The following is a 19,427-nucleotide window of genomic DNA, read 5'->3' as shown; positions in this document are numbered from 1 at the left end:
CCTGTAAAATGCAAGTGCATTTCTTTAAAAATTGGTCGCTGAGGTTATCTTGTTGTTGTAGTTATTGTTGTTGTGTTGGTAGTAACTAAAAAGGCTGGTTTCAAGCAACTCTCCAGTTCTGTCGCTGCCTACATAACCTCCTCATTTAAGGTATACTGGTAATCTCAATTATCGACCATGTGTCAGTGATAAGGTTATGAACGGAAGTATGGAACCCAAACGTTGCACAATATTTTATGGAAACCATGAGAAAGTATCAGCGACACTGTCTGTTAACCATAACTTTTTAGTATTTTACCGAGCTTCACGATTTCTCTCTTCTAAAAACGTGACTGTATTTTCCTTAATAAGCTGTTTTATTATTTTATATACTATTTTATTTTTTATCTGGTATGTGATACGCTTTTGCCTTCTCACTTTTGTGATGATGCTTTCAAACATCAAAATATCTTATTCGACCTGTTTTATCAAGTAGTACAGAGATTAATTTACCAGCGGATCTGTCCTGTATGTTATCAGACCAAGGGACGAATGTGGTACCAAAACGAATTTTTCACTCTGTAACGGAGTGTGCCCTATGTTCAGACTTCTTGTCCGATCAGAACTATGTGCCGAAAAATTACTAGGACCTGGGTATTTTGCCATTTCCGGGCAAGTACTCTGCTGGCTGGGCTATTCAAGCACGACTCACCTCACGACGCGCCCTCGGAGGTCCACTTCGGGCTGTACGTCTTCTCTTACTTTCAGAATTTCACTGAAGTTCTCCTACATTCCTAATGGGACTAACACTACTAGAAGGAAAACAGTGTTGGGCAGTAGCTTACTCAGAGCCTAGGAAACTGTTTTTAGAGTGAATTTTTACTCTACCACGAGGACTGTACTAATATAAAACTTCCTCGTACATCAAAACAGTTTGGGGACCCAGTGCTCGAATCGGAGGCCCAGGTTCGTGTCCAGGACTGGCTCTCAATCATGATCTACCAACAAGTTCCGATTTCAGATTCTGTGAACTGTACAACTTCTCTCGTGATTATGTATGACTTGGTAGATGTCTGTAAGTTAAAATTGGAGACAATGACTGTGTTTCTAAATGAAATTACTATTTAATGCATTTTAAGTGAATCCTGTCAGACTATTTTCAGCAAGGCCGTTATTAACTTCGTCGTTGAGCACTTTGAATCCACACACACACAAGACACAATCACTCAATATACAAGTAAAATATCGATCTTGACAGTGGACAACCCTGCCTTACACTTCATCTGATCTTAGACTCTTCTGTCATGACGTCAGTGCGTACTGCTGCATACTGCTTCACTTCAGAAGAGTAGATCACCTTTCTATATCTGCTGTGGATACCGCGTTACCCAAAAGTGGAACATATTTTATTCCTTTTCATATTACCGAAACTTTTCGAAATCTATTGTGTGTTTCCTTGTTTTCCTAAATCTGGTCTCTTTTATTAACCGCAAAAATTTCGTCTCACGTACCTCTGGCTTTCCTAAAACCGAACTGGTCGTCTCCAAAATTACTGTATGTATTAATCTGAACTTCCTTACTGTAGTCAAGTCTTGATATCCTTCCAGAATATTTACGTCCTACAGGAAACTAAGCCCATCGGGTTGTGTTCTATCAACCAATCACTTCTTTTAGTCAAGATGTGCTATAAATTTCTTCTTTCACCATTCAAATTCAGTACTTCCTCATTACTTTCTAACTAAAATAAAAATTAACAGCCAGTTGCACAATTTTTAAAGCTTCTTCATTAATTATACAATTTATCCATAATCTTCATCATTTTTCTGTAGCACCATATTACAAAGGCTTCCTCTCTTTAGTTGTCTGCATTCTTTAATATCCACTTCTATACAAGATCAAACACCAGAGAAACACTTTCACAGAAATACTGACTAACACTTAAATTCATTAGTTTCTCCATGTTTGGAGAGCACAGGTGTTCCATGACGGCGAACTGAGTTGAGGAATAAATGCTCCTGTTGCTAAAAGTTCCTTAATTTAGTCCGTTATAAACAGGCTCAATATAAAAACTGAAACCGGTGGTGGAGTGAAATAAGGAACACCTTAGCAGCTGAAGCTGCTATTCATCAATCAAATCAACTTACATATATATTCGATGTTAACATATTTCTCTTTTTCGGGATTGATTTCCTTTCTGTTCCCAATGTGAAATTTATATCCCCTACAGTTCGTACAGCTCACAAGTAGAGGTCCCCAGCGGTAGGATGGATGTTTTCGAAACTATCTATACGGTTACGTAGGTTAAGAACCCAGGTATCACACACTGCAACTATTCACCCTGGTGGGCCCACGTTTTCGAGTAACTGACGAAAAAAATTTCGGGATTTGGTGTGACATTCTACAGTGTTAGAAAAGGTGTATTATACAGTTTCGTTGCATGGTATAATTGATAGAATAATAGCTTCCTATGTAAAAGGGTGTGGGTTAGAATGTTGTCAGATACAACAACTATTTTTTGTTTTGACAAGTTTACTGAAATGACTTTTATCATCATTTCCATTCAATTAATTAATTTAAATGTAATTTCTTATTTACATTCCTTTGTCACACAAATTTAATTATAGTATCAACTTCTTCATTAGCTCTCTTTTCCTTCCTATCACTCTTTTTTTCACTTGAAATCTTTGCTCATGTGTTATGATTAATTTTATGCATTAATTTCAATTTAATATCTTTGTTTTATTTCTCTGGTTTGTCGTCCACATTATTGAATTCATTACATCTATTTCTCATTTTGCTTGAATTGCGTTTTACTTATAAACCTTTCTTTCATTCAAATCTTCATCTGCGTTACTTTGTCCATAGTCCAATAGGTATAAATGTTATGTTTTAAATGTTTGTTGGATGATTTCTGTGCAAGACGCACATCGGGTAGCGAAAAATAGAATTTTCACATCTACATCTACATCTACATTGATACTCCGCAAGCCACCCAACGGTGTGTGGCGGAGGGCACTTTACGTGCCACTGTCATTACCTCCCTTTCCTGTTCCAGTCGCGTATGGTTCGCGGGAAGAACGACTGTCTGAAAGCCTCCGTGCGCGCTCTAATCTCTCTAATTTTACATTCGTGATCTCCTCGGGAGGTATAAGTAGGGGGAAGCAATATATTTGATACCTCATCCAGAAACGCACCCTCTCGAAACCTGGCGAGCAAGCTACACCGCGATGCAGAGCGCCTCTCTTGCAGAGTCTGCCACTTGAGTTTATTAAACATCTCCGTAACGCTATCACGGTTACCAAATAACCCAGTGACGAATCGCGCCGCTCTTCTTTGGATCTTCTCTATCTCCTCCGTCAACCCGACCTGGTACGGATCCCACACTGATGAGCAATACTCAAGTATAGGTCGAACGAGTGTTTTGTAAGCCACCTCCTTTGTTGATGGACTACATTTTCTAAGCACTCTCCCAATGAATCTCAACCTGGTACCCGCCTTACCAACAATTAGTTTTATATGATCATTCCACTTCAAATCGTTCCGTACGCATACTCCCAGATATTTTACAGAAGTAACTGCTACCAGTGTTTGTTCCGCTATCATATAATCATACAATAAAGGATCCTTCTTTCTATGTATTCGCAATACATTACATTTGTCTATGTTAAGGGTCAGTTGCCACTCCCTGCACCAAGTGCCTATCCGCTGCAGATCTTCCTGTATTTCGCTACAATTTTCTAATGCAGCAACTTCTCTGTATACTACAGCATCATCCGCGAAAAGCCGCATGGAACTTCCGACACTATCTACTAAGTCATTTATATATATTGTGAAAAGCAATGGTCCCATAACACTCCCCTGTGGCACGCCAGAGGTTACTTTAACGTCTGTAGACGTCTCTCCATTGATAACAACATGCTGTGTTCTGTTTGCTAAAAACTCTTCAATCCAGCCACACAGCTGGTCTGATATTCCGTAGGCTCTTACTTTGTTTATCAGGCGACAGTGCGGAACTGTATCGAACGCCTTCCGGAAGTCAAGAAAAATAGCATCTACCTGGGAGCCTGTATCTAATATTTTCTGGGTCTCATGAACAAATAAAGCGAGTTGGGTCTCACACGATCGCTGTTTCCGGAATCCATGTTGATTCCCACATAGTAGATTCTGGGTTTCCAGAAATGACATGATACGCGAGCAAAAAACATGTTCTAAAATTCTACAAGAGATCGACGTAAGAGATATAGGTCTATAGTTTTGCGCATCTGCCCGACGACCCTTCTTGAAGACTGGGACTATCTGTGCTCTTTTCCAATCATTTGGAACCCTCCGTTCCTCTAGAGACTTGCGGTACACGGCTGTTAGAAGGGGGGCAAGTTCTTTCGCGTACTCTGTGTAGAATCGAATTGGTATCCCGTCAGGTCCAGTGGACTTTCCTCTATTGAGTGATTCCAGTTGCTTTTCTATTCCTTGGACACTTATTTCGATGTCAGCCATTTTTTCGATTGTGCGAGGATTTAGAGAAGGAACTGCAGTGCGGTCTTCCTCTGTGAAACAGCTTTGGAAAAAGGTGTTTAGTATTTCAGCTTTACGCGTGTCATCCTCTGTTTCAATGCCATCATCATCCCGTAGTGTCTGGATATGCTGTTTCGAGCCACTTACTGATTTAACGTAAGACCAGAACTTCCTAGGATTTTCTGTCAAGTCGGTACATAGAATTTTACTTTCGAATTCAATGAACGCTTCACGCATAGCCCTCCTTACGCTAACTTTGACATCGTTTAGCTTCTGTTTGTCTGAGAGGTTTTGGCTGCGTTTAAACTTGGAGTGGAGCTCTCTTTGCTTTCGCAGTAGTTTCCTAACTTTGTTGTTGTACCACGATGGGTTTTTCCCGTCCCTCACAGTTTTACTCGGCACGTACCTGTCCAAAATGCATTTTACGATTGCCTTGAACTTTTTCCATAAACACTCAACATTGTCAGTGTCGGAACAGAAATTTTCGTTTTGATCTGTTAGGTAGTCTGAAATCTGCCTTCTATTACTCTTGCTAAACAGATAAACCTTCCTCCCTTTTTTTATATTCCTATTAACTTCCATATTCAGGGATGCTGCAACGGCCTTATGATCACTGATTCCCTGTTCTGTACATACAGATTCGAAAAGTTCGGGTCTGTTTGTTATCAGTAGGTCCAATATGTTATCTCCACGAGTCGGTTCTCTGTTTAATTGCTCGAGGTAATTTTCGGATAGTGCACTCAGTATAATATCACTCGATGCTCTGTCCCTACCACCCGTCCTAAACATCTGAGTGTCCCAGTATATATCTGGTAAATTGAAATCTCCACCTAAGACTATAACATGCTGAGAAAATTTATGTGAAATGTATTCCAAATTTTCTCTCAGTTGTTCTGCCACTAATGCTGCTGAGTCGGGAGGTCGGTAAAAGGAGCCAATTATTAACCTAGTTCGGTTGTTTAGTGTAACCTCCACCCATAATAATTCACAGGAACTATCCACTTCTACTTCACTACAGGATAAACTACTACTAACAGCGATGAACACTCCACCACCGGTTGCATGCAATCTATCCTTTCTAAACACCGTCTGTACCTTTGTAAAAATTTCGGCAGAATTTATCTCTGGCTTAAGCCAGCTTTCTGTACCTATAACGATTTCAGCTTCGGTGCTTTCTATCAGCGCTTGAAGTTCCGGTACTTTACCAACGCAGCTTCGACAGTTGACAATTACAATACCGATTGCTGCTTGGTCCCCGCATGTCCTGACTTTGCCCCGCACCCGTTGAGGCTGTTGCCCTTTCTGTACTTGCCCAAGGCCATCTAACCTAAAAAACCGCCCAGCCCACGCCACACAACCCCTGCTACCCGTGTAGCCGCTTGTTGCGTGTAGTGGACTCCTGACCTATCCAGCGGAACCCGAAACCCCACCACCCTATGGCGCAAGTCGAGGAATCTGCAGCCCACATGGTCGCAGAACCGTCTCAGCCTCTGATTCAGACCCTCCACTCGGCTCTGTACCAAAGGTCCGCAGTCAGTCCTGTCGACGATGCTGCAGATGGTGAGCTCTGCTTTCATCCCGCTAGCGAGACTGGCAGTCTTCACCAAATCAGATAGCCGCCGGAAGCCAGAGAGGATTTCCTCCGATCCATAGCGACACACATCATTGGTGCCGACGTGAGCGACCACCTGCAGATGGGTGCACCCTGTACCCTTCATGGCATCCGGAAGGACCCTTTCCACATCTGGAATGACTCCCCCCGGTATGCACACGGAGTGCACATTGGTTTTATTCCCCTCTCTTGCTGCCATTTCCCTAAGGGGCCCCATTACGCGCCTGACGTTGGAGCTCCCAACTACCAGTAAGCCCACCCTCTGCGACTGCCCGGATCTTGCAGACTGAGGGGCAACCTCTGGAACAGGACAAGCAGCCATGTCAGGCCGAAGATCAGTATCAGCCTGAGACAGAGCCTGAAACCGGTTCGTCAGACAAACTGGAGAGGCTTTCCGTTCAGCCCTCCGGAATGTCTTTCGCCCCCTGCCACACCTTGAAACGACCTCCCACTCTACCACAGGTGAGGGATCAGCCTCAATGCGGGCAGTATCCCGGGCAACCACAGTCGTAGTCCGATCAGGGGATGCGTGGGACGAGCTGGCCGTCCCCGACAAACCCCCATCCCGACCCCCACAGTGATGCCCATTGGCAACAGCCTCAAGCTGTGTGACCGAAGCCAACACTGCCTGAAGCTGGGAGCGAAGGGATGCCAACTCAGCCTGCATCCGAACACAGCAGTTGCAGTCCCTATCCATGCTAAAAACTGTTTTGCTAAGAACGTCTGAACTAATCTACAGAGAGCGCAAACAAATCGACAAAATTTAAACGGTTATTAAAATACAAGATTGCCTAGTAAATGCAGTAATGCTGCTACTTGCGCACTGCTGACACTGCTCGGCGGCGGAAGGAGACTAAGCGAAATTACACTATTCAGGTACTAAAACACGATGCTACAACTCTCAAATACTATAATACGCCCGAAATTTATGAATTAAACAATGCAAGTACCAAAAACACGCAAAGAAATTAAGAATTAAACTATGTAACAAATGAGTGAGCTAGGAGTATACGACTTGCTGCTCAGCTGCTTATCCAACGGCGGCAGGGAGCACAATCAATATAAATAGATTGTTTCGTCTTTTGTTTTGAACAGAAAGATCGGAATTTTCAAATAATTGAACATTATAATAGAAAAATATAAATAAATTCATATTTACAAAAGTTATGAAATAAAGATAAAGTGGAACAAATAGAAATGTTCATACAATGATTAAAATGATGTGACAAATGAATGGAAGTAAAAAATAACATTTAAACCTAAAAATCGAATAAAAGTAACCATCAAAGTCATTTCGATAAAGATTTAAAAATACAAAAGTTTATTAGATATGATGAAATTTGAACACACACCCTTTTGCACATGAAACTATTATCCTACCCACTACACCACGCAACTAGAATACGAAATATGACTTTTTCAACGATACTGAGTATGATGCAAAATTACAGATTTTGTTTTTTTTTTTTCAATTACTCGCAAACGAGGGACCACCAGGATCTGATACCTGTGATCTTTTAACCTGCATCACCACATATTTGACTTCAAAAAGTTGATCACACCGCTGGCGACATCTCCTTGTTAGACGGGGACACAATTAATCCCACTCGATCATTTCATCTGATGACCTGCTTTCGTTGTGTCTCGGCGACTCGCCAACCAGTCACACACCCGTGTACAGCCACGGCCAAGCTTCAGGCGTCGTCCGCCATAAGCAGCACAGACGCCTGCAAGCCAAATACTCATCCGTGCTCGCCCTCACTGTTAGTAAACATTTCGGGCAAGGACCACACAGGTCGATCTGCTGTCCACGGGATCTCTGACAGCCGCCACGACAGGCGCCTGGGGTGCCACCAGCAGAGATTGGACACATTCTCACCATCTCATCTAATTACCACCTCTCCTTATTCACATCGAACACAATCGCTAGATTCTAATAACCCCACTGTTTCCTCTCCGATCACCAACCCTAGTATGCTGTAACGTCTTTATAAACACGTCCTACCCTCCGCACACCAAGGCAATTTCAACCGACACGCTTCCCCAGACAATGCAATCACTTCGATATTTATCTACCCTAACAGTAATAATTTTATGCACTCATTTTTCTATTCCGCATCATGGATCCTACCCCTCCCCCCCCTCTTCACCCACTCCATTTCATTCCATCCTTTCCTCTCAGGATACCACGGCCCTGCCCATCCACCAAACTCATCATTCCTTTCCCGCTTTCTCCGTATCCACGAAACCAACCCCTTATTATAGATACCACCCAACTGTCTAATAATTTACTCTTGCAACCATCCAACGTTTAATCTCCCCACAATTTCTTCAGCCATCGCAGGTCCTCCAGCATTTTAGTGAAAGTGCAAGGCTTCTCTTTAATGCGCATTGCCATCCTCAAAGTGTTAAAATTCTTTTTTGTCTTTTTATCTTTATCTGTCAGACTTCTATTCTCCTTTTGAACTATATACGACGAGAGCAACGGTGCATGTTTGTAAACATCTCTACATTATATTTTAATTTTTTTTAAAATTTGCATCCATAAATATCATTTTTGAAATCTTCATTTATTTTTATAAATGCTCTAGGTTGAGGAGGGTGGTGACCGGGTTATTATACTGCTGGCAGCCCTATCTCGCTGCCCCCTCCCTCCCACACTCATTTGAGAAGCGGCATGTTGGGCGAAAAACATTGAGCGGCAGTTGATCCAAGTCGCCTAGAACAGTTCACGTCGGGAGCTATCTGGGCAGTTACAAGCTACACCGACCGATCGCTGCCGCTGTTTCTTAGAGTCTCTCTGTTAAGCACCCTGGACGCTAGCCAGGGACTATACACAGCGTAGTAACTTGGAGCCGCCAGTCTTCTCGTCATTTTCACGCAGACGATCTGGCATTCCGGATATGATATCATGGCCAAGTAATGTATTTGGATTCGGAGGCTGTCTTCTACTGTGTGGTTCCTTACACTCAGAGTTCCTATTACTTTGGGGTAAACTAGTGAGTCTACGAGACCAACTGTTAGAATCTTGAATAACGGATCAGAGGTGTTTATTTCCCAACGAGAATTGTTATTTTCAAGAGTTCATCTCTTCTCCATCTTCTTGAAGGAACTGACAGTTCTAGTTATGTTATTGTTAATAGAATTCTTGGTTTCTCTCTATTAGGAAGCTTAAACATTCTGGCCCTATCAATTTTTAGTCTCTCATGCCCTAATTTAGTTCCCTCAGTCTGGATTGATTTAATTCGAGTACATTCCGTTACCCTTGTTTTACGTTATACTGGCTGAGTACCTGGCGTTGCTTGGGTGTGTATTTGTTCAAATCTTCCGTTACTACATCTCATCCTTACCCTTCTGTCCGTCTGCTCCTTGCCTTCTCTCTGTCCAACACCCCCCACACCATAAAAGTGAATGTCTTTCTCCCTCCTCTGTTTGTCCGTCTCTTCTCCCCTCTCTTAGTCAACCTCCTCCTCCTCCTGTCTCTCTCAATCTCATCATCCCCCTTATCTCTGTTCATATTTTCGTCCCCGTTTTCTCTGCCCCATCAGCCCCACCACCCCCACCTGTGTCCATCATCTCCACCCCACCGTCTCTCTTCATCTCAAAGTTATGACCCCAATTCCAATTTTAGGCTGATGGTTCTAAGGCACGCAGCATTTCTTTCCAGATAGTAGGTAATGTGTGAAACAACTTTGGCTGAAATGATCCAGAAGCGTAGATGGAGTTTTTTACCCGTAGCTTTGTCAGGGTATGCACGTTTAACATATATTTCACACGTATTTGTACACATCTTTCGTCTCTATCTACTGCAAATTTCACCCTGGAGTTTCGTTTTCACGCAGCACAGTATTTTGACGTCATATCACCTGAAAAATGTGTCGTACAGTGATACAATTTTGGAGATATACTCAGTTGTGTATTTTGTTTCCGTCTGCGAAATGCGTTGCGAGTAGAGTTGGTCGTACATTCGTAATCAATCAAAACATCACGCACCATGCGACACTTTTTCAAGCATCTCAGTGTCTATGGCGTCATATCTCCAGAACTATCTGGCGTACAAAGATATAATATTACAGGTACATTCAGTGGTATGCGTGAATACTGTCTGCAAAATGTGTCACATATATAGTTGGTAGTAAAAAAATAATAAATTAAAACGTCAGGCCTGATATGGTGTTTTCTATTTTAGTCACTTTTTGGGAATTATTAGCGAGAAAATGTTTCGTAAGGATTTGAAATTATGTGTAAAGTTTGTTGCAAGTCACTGAGTGCTCTTACTCTGAAATACTGGTCAATAAAGTCTGAGTACTTGCGAGTCGTTAGCTATACTTCTTTTTCACTTCCACTCCCCACGTGTTTGGTAGCTAGGTTGTTCTTACCCTACAGCGATTCATTCCAGTCAGTAAGTGACATGTGTACCAATTCTGGTGGAAATCGCGCCAGTGTTTTAGGAGGAGATGTGGACCGTACATGCATACACTGGTGTCCAAAATCAAAATAACGAACTGCTGTTTAATCTGTCCTGTCTCTAATTCACGACATGTTGTACAAACAGTCAACAGATGTCGTTACGATCGTGTTCTGCGCGGAAGATGGCATTCCGATCAACGGACAACCACGCCAGTAATGATGTAGGGCACCTACCAAGCTTGGTTGTGTTTGCAGGGTAGTCCCACATCCACAATCGCTGTGTACACAGTCACAGACGGTGCAGTATGGCACAGAGAAGACGCCTACAAACTCTCTGCTGGGGACGACCATAGGAAGAACGGAAGCAGGAGAGTCCCAAACTGATGTGGCCCGATGGCTTAATATGAATCGTTCTGTTGTTTCTCGGATGAGGCGACGGTTTATAGAGACGGAAACCGTACCCCGGAGACCAGGACGTGGCGAATCACGTGTGACATCAGAAAGAGAGGACGTTTACTTGGCTGCAAGGGCACGACGGTACCGCCTTAGTACTGCACTGCAACTGGCATCTGACCTCGCAGCATCCCAGCGGCGTGTTGTATCAAGGCGAACGGTGTACAGAAGGCTTCAGCAGAGTGGCCTTTATTGTTGAAGACCTGCTGCCTGTTTACCTCTGTCGTGTCTTCACAGAATGTAACGTCTAGAGTGGAGCCGTCAAAATTCCACCTGGGTGGTCGAACGGTGGCACAATGTTCTTTTCGCAGATGAGTCTCGATTTGGTCTGGAGAGTGGTTCCTGACGGAATCGCATCTGGAGGGCTCATGGAACACGATTTCGTGGTCCAAACATTGTGGGAAGAGACCGATATCGAGCAGGATCCCTGATAGTTTAGGCAGGGATTATGTTGACCACTTGAACACTTCATCATGAAATTGTACGGGTGAATCAGCAAGATTTAACTGAAACTTCCTGGCAGATTAAAACTGTGTGCCCGACCGAGACTCGAACTCGGGACCTTTGCCTTTCGCGGGCAAGTGCTCTACCATCTGAGCTACCGAAGCACGACTCACGCCCGGTACTCACAGCTTTACTTCTGCCAGTACCACATCTCCTACCTTCCAAACTTTACAGAAGCTCTTCTGCGAACCTTGCAGAACTAGCACTCCTGAAAGAAAGGATATTGCGGAGACATGGCTTAGCCACAGCCTGGGGCATGTTTCCGGGCACACAGTTTTAATCTGCCAGGAAGTTTCACATCAGCGCACACTCCGCTGCAGAGTGAAAATCTCATTCTGGAAACATCCCCCAGGCTGTGGCTAAGCCATGTCTCCGCAATATCCTTTCTTTCAGGAGTGCTAGTTCTGCAAGGTTCGCAGAAGAGCTTCTGTAAAGTTTGGAAGGTAGGAGATGAGGTACTGGCAGAAGTAAAGCTGTGAGTACCGGGCGTGAGTCGTGTTTCGGTAGCTCAGATGGTAGAGCACTTGCCCGCGAAAGGCAAAGGTCCCGAGTTCGAGTCTCGGTCGGGCACACAGTTTTAATCTGCCAGGAAGTTTCATATCAGCGCACACTCCGCTGCAGAGTGAAAATCTCATTCAAGATTTAACTGCTGTGAGGTACTGTGAGGAGTTCTTGGGATCTCATGCGCGTTTGTTGCGAGTTGCTGTGGGAGCCCAGACATTGTAGTGATTGATGATAATGCTTGACCTCATAGAGCACAGATGGTTGAGGTTTGTTTTGGAAGCCATCCGCCAGCCACTCTCCAAGACTTGTGAGCAGCTCTGCAGGAAGAATGGGCGTTATGGCCTCAATATGAGATAGATGACATCATTCACAGTATTTCCCGTAGTTGACACTCCTGTATTTGTCCCAGAGGTGGTCACACTCCATACTGAGCACCCTAACCAGTTGTCAGAAAGTGTGTGCAAATCCATTAAGTTGGAAAGTAACGACGAACATTTTTGTCTACCGTTATGCATGTTGCAGTTGATTACGTTCTGTATTCTTTAAATTGTTTCTACTTTACTATCACCTAGCAAATTAAACGCAACCTTACAAAATTTCCGTTTGATGCTTTAATTCTGGACACCAGTGTATATCGATATTTATAATATGTATTGATTCATTTTATAACATGTTTTCCACACACTATGCACTCCGCACAGCTGCTCTCCCAAGTACTTTCTCGTCACTGACAGCAGTACAGTCTCAACGCCATACACCAAAAGTTATTACTTTCAATCTCTGAATTTTAATTTTCTTTCCAAATTTGTGCTTGAATTCCTTTATAGCTTGTTCAGTATAAGTACTGAATAACGTGTGGCAATGGTTCCAGCCCTGTCTCACTCGCTTCTCAACCCTTGGCTCCCTTTCTTGTTCTTCGACTCTTATAACTGAATTCTGGTTTCCGCATAAGTTGTACATAACCTATTGCTTCTTGCATTTTATCTTTGCTGCCTTCAGCATTGCAAAGTGTGTATCCAATATACGTTATAAAAAGTTTTCTTTAAGTCTACGAATGTTAAAAATGTGGGGAAGATAAGTCTCGGGGCTAGCTTTGCACGTGTGTTCCTACATTTCGCTGTAACCCAAACCGATATTAGAATTTGAAGCCACTTTGACTGTTTTTCGACCGTGACTGTCTCAGTAAATATGTAACAAGGCGTGCAGAAAACAGGTAAACATCTGACACCACTTAGATCGACAAACTGATAGTCAAATCGCAACCTCCTGTATTTCGACTGCCATCTTGTCCACTGCACTACACAACTGTTTGTGATCGTGTTTCCAAGTTACTGCTATGTTAGTGACAATTTGTGAAGTCACCAGGAGAGGCACGGAAATGGAGGCACCCAGCGCATCAGTACGAGACTGCCACGCCAGAAGAAAAAAGTGAGTGACCGTTACAAAACATCTACATCTACATCCATACTCAGCAAACCACTTGACGGTGTGTGTGGCAGAGGGTACCTTGAGTACCTCCATCGTTTCTCCCTTCTATTCCAGTCTCGTATTGTTCGTGGAAAGAAGGATTGTCGGTATGCCTCTGTGTGGGCTCTAATCTCTCTGATTTTATCCTCATGGTCTCTTCGCGATATATACGTAGGAGGGAGCAATATACCGCTTGACTCTTCGGTGAAGGTATGTTCTCGAAACTTCAACAAAAGCCCTTACCGAGCTACCGAGCGTCTCTACTGCAGAATCTTCCACTGGAGTTCATCTGTCATCTCCGTAACGCTTTCGCGATTACTAAATGATCCTGTAACGAAGCGCGCTGCTCTCCGTTGGATCTTCTCTATCTCTTCTATCAACCCTATCTGGTACGGATCCCACACTGCTGAGCAATATTCAAGCAGTGGGCGAACAAGCGTACTGTAACCTACTTCCTTTGTTTTCGGATTGCATTTCCTTAGGATTCTTCCAATGAATCTCTGTCTGGCATCTGCTTTACCGACGATCAACTTTATATGATCATTCCATTTTAAATCACTCCTAATGCCTACTCCCAGATAATTTACGGAATTAACTGCTTCCAGTTGCTGACCTGCTATATTGTAGCTAAATGATAAAGGATCTTTCTTTCTATGTATCCGCAACACATTACACTTGTCTACATTGAGATTCAATAGCCATTCCTTGCACCATGCGTCAATTCACTGCAGATCCTCCTGAATTTCAGTACAATTTTCCATTGTTACAACCTCTCGATATACCACAGTATCATCCGCAAAAAGCCTTAGTGAACTTCCGATGTAATCCACAAGGTCATTTACGTATATTATGAATAGCAACGGTCCTACGACACTCCCCTGCGGCACACCTGAAATCACTCTTACTTCGGAAGACTTCTCTCCATTCAGAATGACATGCTACGTTCTGTTATCTAGGAACTCTTCAATCCAATCATACAATTGGTCTGATAGTCCATACGCTCTTACTTTGTTCATTAAACGACTGTGGGGAACTGTATCGAACGCCTTGCGGAAGTCAAGAAACACGGCATCTACCTGTGAACCCGTGTCTATGGCCCTCTGAGTCTAGACAGTCCAGCTTCCAAAGCGACAGCACCTCTTACTACTTTTCTCTTCTTTCACAGGATGATCACAGCATTTACAAAAAGACTGTGTAACATCAGTGTAGCCTTATTTTAAAGTTGTTTTTGTAATTTCATTTAGCCTGAAGATGAGGTTTACCTCGAATCATGTAGCTAAATAAATAAGTAATGCAATAGTTGACAGAGTTTGTGACTGCTTGCGGTAATGTAAAAAACCTTTCCAAACCGATATTGCTCGAGGTCGGCTCTTACCAGTAGTTTTATTAGTTGCTGTCAGTTATTACTGTCGCCTGTAAATAAACAGATTCCCTGTGATTATAATAAGGAAACATACACTTAGACGCTGGCCGTGAGTTAGAGCCGTACAGTTTCACGGTCTATCTGGGGCCAGCGGCTCCGGACGCGCACTCGCTCCGGACAAACGGTGCGGTCAGCCCGCGGCCAGCATTCCGCGGCTGCGGCGGCCGCCCAGAGTGCGCCATCTTTCTTCGGCAACCGCCGGCAATTAAGGCTCCTGGCGGCGCCGTTGGCGGGGCCGCAGGAGAATTCAATGAAACTGGCGCGATTTAAGGCGCCCCGGCTGCCGACAATTTTCTGTTTTTGTCCGCTCGGCCTTCTGCGGCGACCGTAAATTGGCGCAAAAAAGTTACGCGAGCGATCCAGACGGGACGGCGACCTCCGAAAAAAACAAACTCGCTCGCACGCCATGCTGGGACGAAACTGCACCATGTAAACTGGATGGAGTTCCACCGGGCACGGCTGTCTCCGCCAACGTTCGTGTGGAAACTTATCTGCAAGCGCACGCAGTCGTTTTCTGGCCACCGACAACGGAGAATTTATAAACCATTCGCACTCTCCGGTATATCAATGACCCGTGTAACCTGATGCTCTGCACTGAACAGAGAAGGCATCAATTCCGAAGAATAAACTTTGACCGAAAAATGCCAGAAACATTATCATTTATCGTCGTCGAGCAGTTGAGTATATTGTACAACAACGATCGGAAACAAACTTTTTATTCAAGTTAACTAATTTAATGTAGTTACCTAAAATTTTAATTAAATACATAACAGAGATTGACTGAAATATTACTTGTTGAATGACAGTATACAGTCACCTGCTCATGACTGAGCAAAAGTTATAATTTTTATCTTGTTGCTTAGAAACTGTATTACGTAAGAATTATTTGACATTAGGAGGCAACGATAAATGGACAATAGGGAGCTCAAATGAAAATGCCGAGACGATAAGATGAATTAAAGTTACTAAACTGTATTAAAACGGCCTGCCGGTGTGGCCGAGCGGTTCTAGGCGCTACAGTCTGGAACCGCGCGACCCCTACGGTCGCAGGTTCGAATCCTGCCTCGGGCATGCATGTGTGTGTTGTCCTTAGGTTAGTTAGGTTTAAGTAGTTCTAAGTTCTAGGGGACTGATGGCCTCAGAAGTTAAGTCCCATAGTCCTCAGAGCCAAATGTATTAAAACGCTTCAGAACCATTGAAAAACAATACTAATTAGCCACTAGGACTTGCGGGATAGACCGAGCAACGTCACTCACAATAATGTTGACTGTCCTTAGGTTAATCAGTTACCATACTAGATTTTATAACTCTTAAGCTCAGTTAGATTTCACTGTTGGCAGCAAGCCGAATTTAAAACAGTCAACTCGACATAACACTTAACACAGACCTCACAAAAGTCATCACTTTTGTTTGAATTCAGAAATTCGCTGCACTTAGACAATATTTTGCAGTTATTCTTAATATGCATTAAATTTCTTTCTCAAATGGTTATAGAACGCAGTTAACGTACAACAACGACGTACGAATTTCAGTTATTTATCACTGCTTCTAGTTTAATTTATTAAGCGAATGTGAGTTTTAATGGAAATTGCATTTAAGATCTTTCGATTCATATAACACCTGCAAATAATTATGTAGTTAACGCACTGTCGACCGCAGACGATTAAGTCAGTAAACGTGGATAAAAACTAGAAAATTAAAAGTCATCAGTCCTAGCTGAAGCACTAATGTTTGTACTGAAACGATGCATAGAGCTTATATAAGCTTTCTTAGCAAATATAATAAATGAATTCTTTGCATCAGGGAAATTTACGGAGTATTTACGACAGGCAAGAGTTGTAGCTCTGCCAAAGAAACGTAATACAGAAGAAGTAGAAAATTACCAGCGCGTTTCATGGCCGTTACCATTCTCAAATAAAGTGAGGAGCTACATAATAAGTAGCGGCTCCAGTCTCGAAAACTGACTACGGGAGAGCAGTGTGCTGACCACATGCCCCTCCATATCCGCATCCAGTGAGGCCTATCGGCTGTGGATACCACGGCGGTTGGTCGGTACCGTTGGACCTACCGACGCTTCTTCGGACGGAGCTTAGTTTGGATTTTAAGTGAATCACAGTTTGGTTTCCGAAGTGGTAGGAGTACGGAATTACACAAAGTATAATTAACAAAAGTAGTGCTTGACACACTTGGCAATGACCAATGTGTCGCAAGAATGTCTCTAGATATTTTTAAGGCTTTTGACATCGTTGATCATAAGTTTCTACTAAATAAATTAAAAGTGTTGGGAATAACAGAGGTAGCTAATGCCTGGTTCCAATCATAGGGCACAAGGAGAAGAGCAGACACTTACGCCAAAAAGTCCAAGCTTTTAGTAAAACACTTACCAGAACCAAAACACACTAATATTGTAGTCTGTCAGGATAGAATATTGGGATCAATATTTTTCACGACATATGTCAGTAGGTTTCCCAGTAGTGTTAGACAGAGGAAAAATATCTTTCCACTCATGACAGCAATACTATAGTCACTGAGAGAGTAAGAGAACGTCTTGTAGGGGAAGGAAATGGAACTCTCAAAGAAGTTTATAATTGGTCAATAAGCAACAAATTGATATTGAACAAACTGGAAACTAGTGCAATGAATTTAAGTTTGAAGAGGGAAACCTGCATTAAATGAAAAGTAGACGGCACATCTGTAGACGACATCACAAATGAAAAATTTCTAGAAATGCATACTGATTTTCTGTTGAAGTGGTGTGAACACACAGAGATAGTTGCAAACAGAATGTCGTCTGCATGTTATGGCCTTAGAGTCTAGTCTAACAGACAGCGTCTTGTGGTTACATACAATTCATATGTATACACACAGTTCTTAGCTATGGCATTAATTCTCCGGAACACATGCACCAAACATGAACACAATTATCAAACTGCAACAAAGGGACGTAAGAGCCATAAGAATAATAAACAAAAATAGTAGTCAAGCCCATTGTACAGATCTATTCGAAACACTGAGCCCTTCAATTGCACCTTGAGTACATTTACTAATCAGTTGTGTAAATGATAAATAACAATGGTAACTACTGTACAAACAAATCTCTTCACGAACATAGAACATCTAGACTGAACTTACTTACATCGAGAAAGAATTAAAATTAAAACTGCTTTGTCAACCAAGGAATAACATTGAAATTTCTAAAACAAACTCACATAAAACGGCAGATAAAAAGTACCTGTTAACCAATCCATTCTACACATTGAAGGTTTACTTAGGGAACACAAATTAGGGGTTTGGCAAAAAAATGTAACTCAAAGGATAACAACGGTAATAAAACATCTATATGATTCCAGGCAACAGTTACACACTATGTTTTCCCATCTTTTTCTTCTTTTCTGAAAAAATTTACACTTTATCCTCTTTCAGAGATCAACATGTCACTCGTTATAGAGGGACGCTGACTTAGTTTTTCAGGCTAGTAAGCTAGTAAACGGGAAGTTGCGGTACAGAAAATGGTGCTGACATCAGTTGATATTGTGTGTAGTGTTATGAAACAACGTTTATATATTGTGTGTGGTGTGTGCAGTGACTGTGTGTAAGAAATAAATGAATAGTATATCATTAGCCTTTTACATTATTAAATAACTTACTTGTAAAACAGTGTGGTACACCATGGATAAACTGAATGGGGCAGTTCTGTTTTAAACAAAGTGCCCTTGTATTCAAGAGAGTGGAGGCTCCAGTCTTCATACAGATGTAAGTTTTCCATGGCTTCCTTAAATCACTTCAGCTAAATATCGGGATGCTTCCTACTACAAGGCTACGGCCGACCACCTGACCCTTTCTTCCCGTACTAAACCTGTAAGCATATAAACGACTGTAAGTGTGAATTAATTTGTTTTGTTGTTCATAAAGTGTAATACCAACGCATGTTCAACCTTCCTTTGAAAGATATCTGTGGATGAAAAGCTACAACAACAACAACAACTACTACTACTACTACTACTGGAACAGCTCCTTTCTGTTCGTCGCACCAAGTTGTTCCGATCTTCTTGGGTTTTGTTCCCAGGCCCAGTTTCCAGTCATTAATTTTCTGCTTAAATATTCTCATGACCTGTATATCTAGTTATGTTATTCCCGCTTCCTTCAGTTCATCTAAACAGCTCCGATCCACTCTAATGATTTCATTTCAGGGTTTACTGTGAGTCCGTAGAATTCCACTAGCAGTCTAATTAATCTGACTTCATTCAGTATGCCACATAATTTTAGCCTGCGAATTTTCGTATCCAAATAAATCGTGGTATATTTTTCTAATCGGTATGTTGTTTATTCAGCAAAATGGTGAATAAATTTTTTTCTGATTACTTTACATTCTCTCTTTCGTATTTTTGCAGTGCCTCTGTTTGCGGTTAAAACTAGTGTTTCAGTCCCATAAAAGTACAATGCTTCGTTGCCTGAAGTGTAGTGTCTCCGTTTTGCGTATTTTGAAATAATTCTTTCTCATAAATATCTTCTTAAAGTCTCTAAGGTGTTTCCATTTAGTGCGACGATTTTCGTAACCAGGCT

This window comes from Schistocerca americana, chromosome 4, assembly GCF_021461395.2.
Source record: "Schistocerca americana isolate TAMUIC-IGC-003095 chromosome 4, iqSchAmer2.1, whole genome shotgun sequence".
Taxonomy (NCBI): domain Eukaryota; kingdom Metazoa; phylum Arthropoda; class Insecta; order Orthoptera; family Acrididae; genus Schistocerca; species Schistocerca americana.
Note: the sequence above shows the minus strand (reverse complement) of the source record.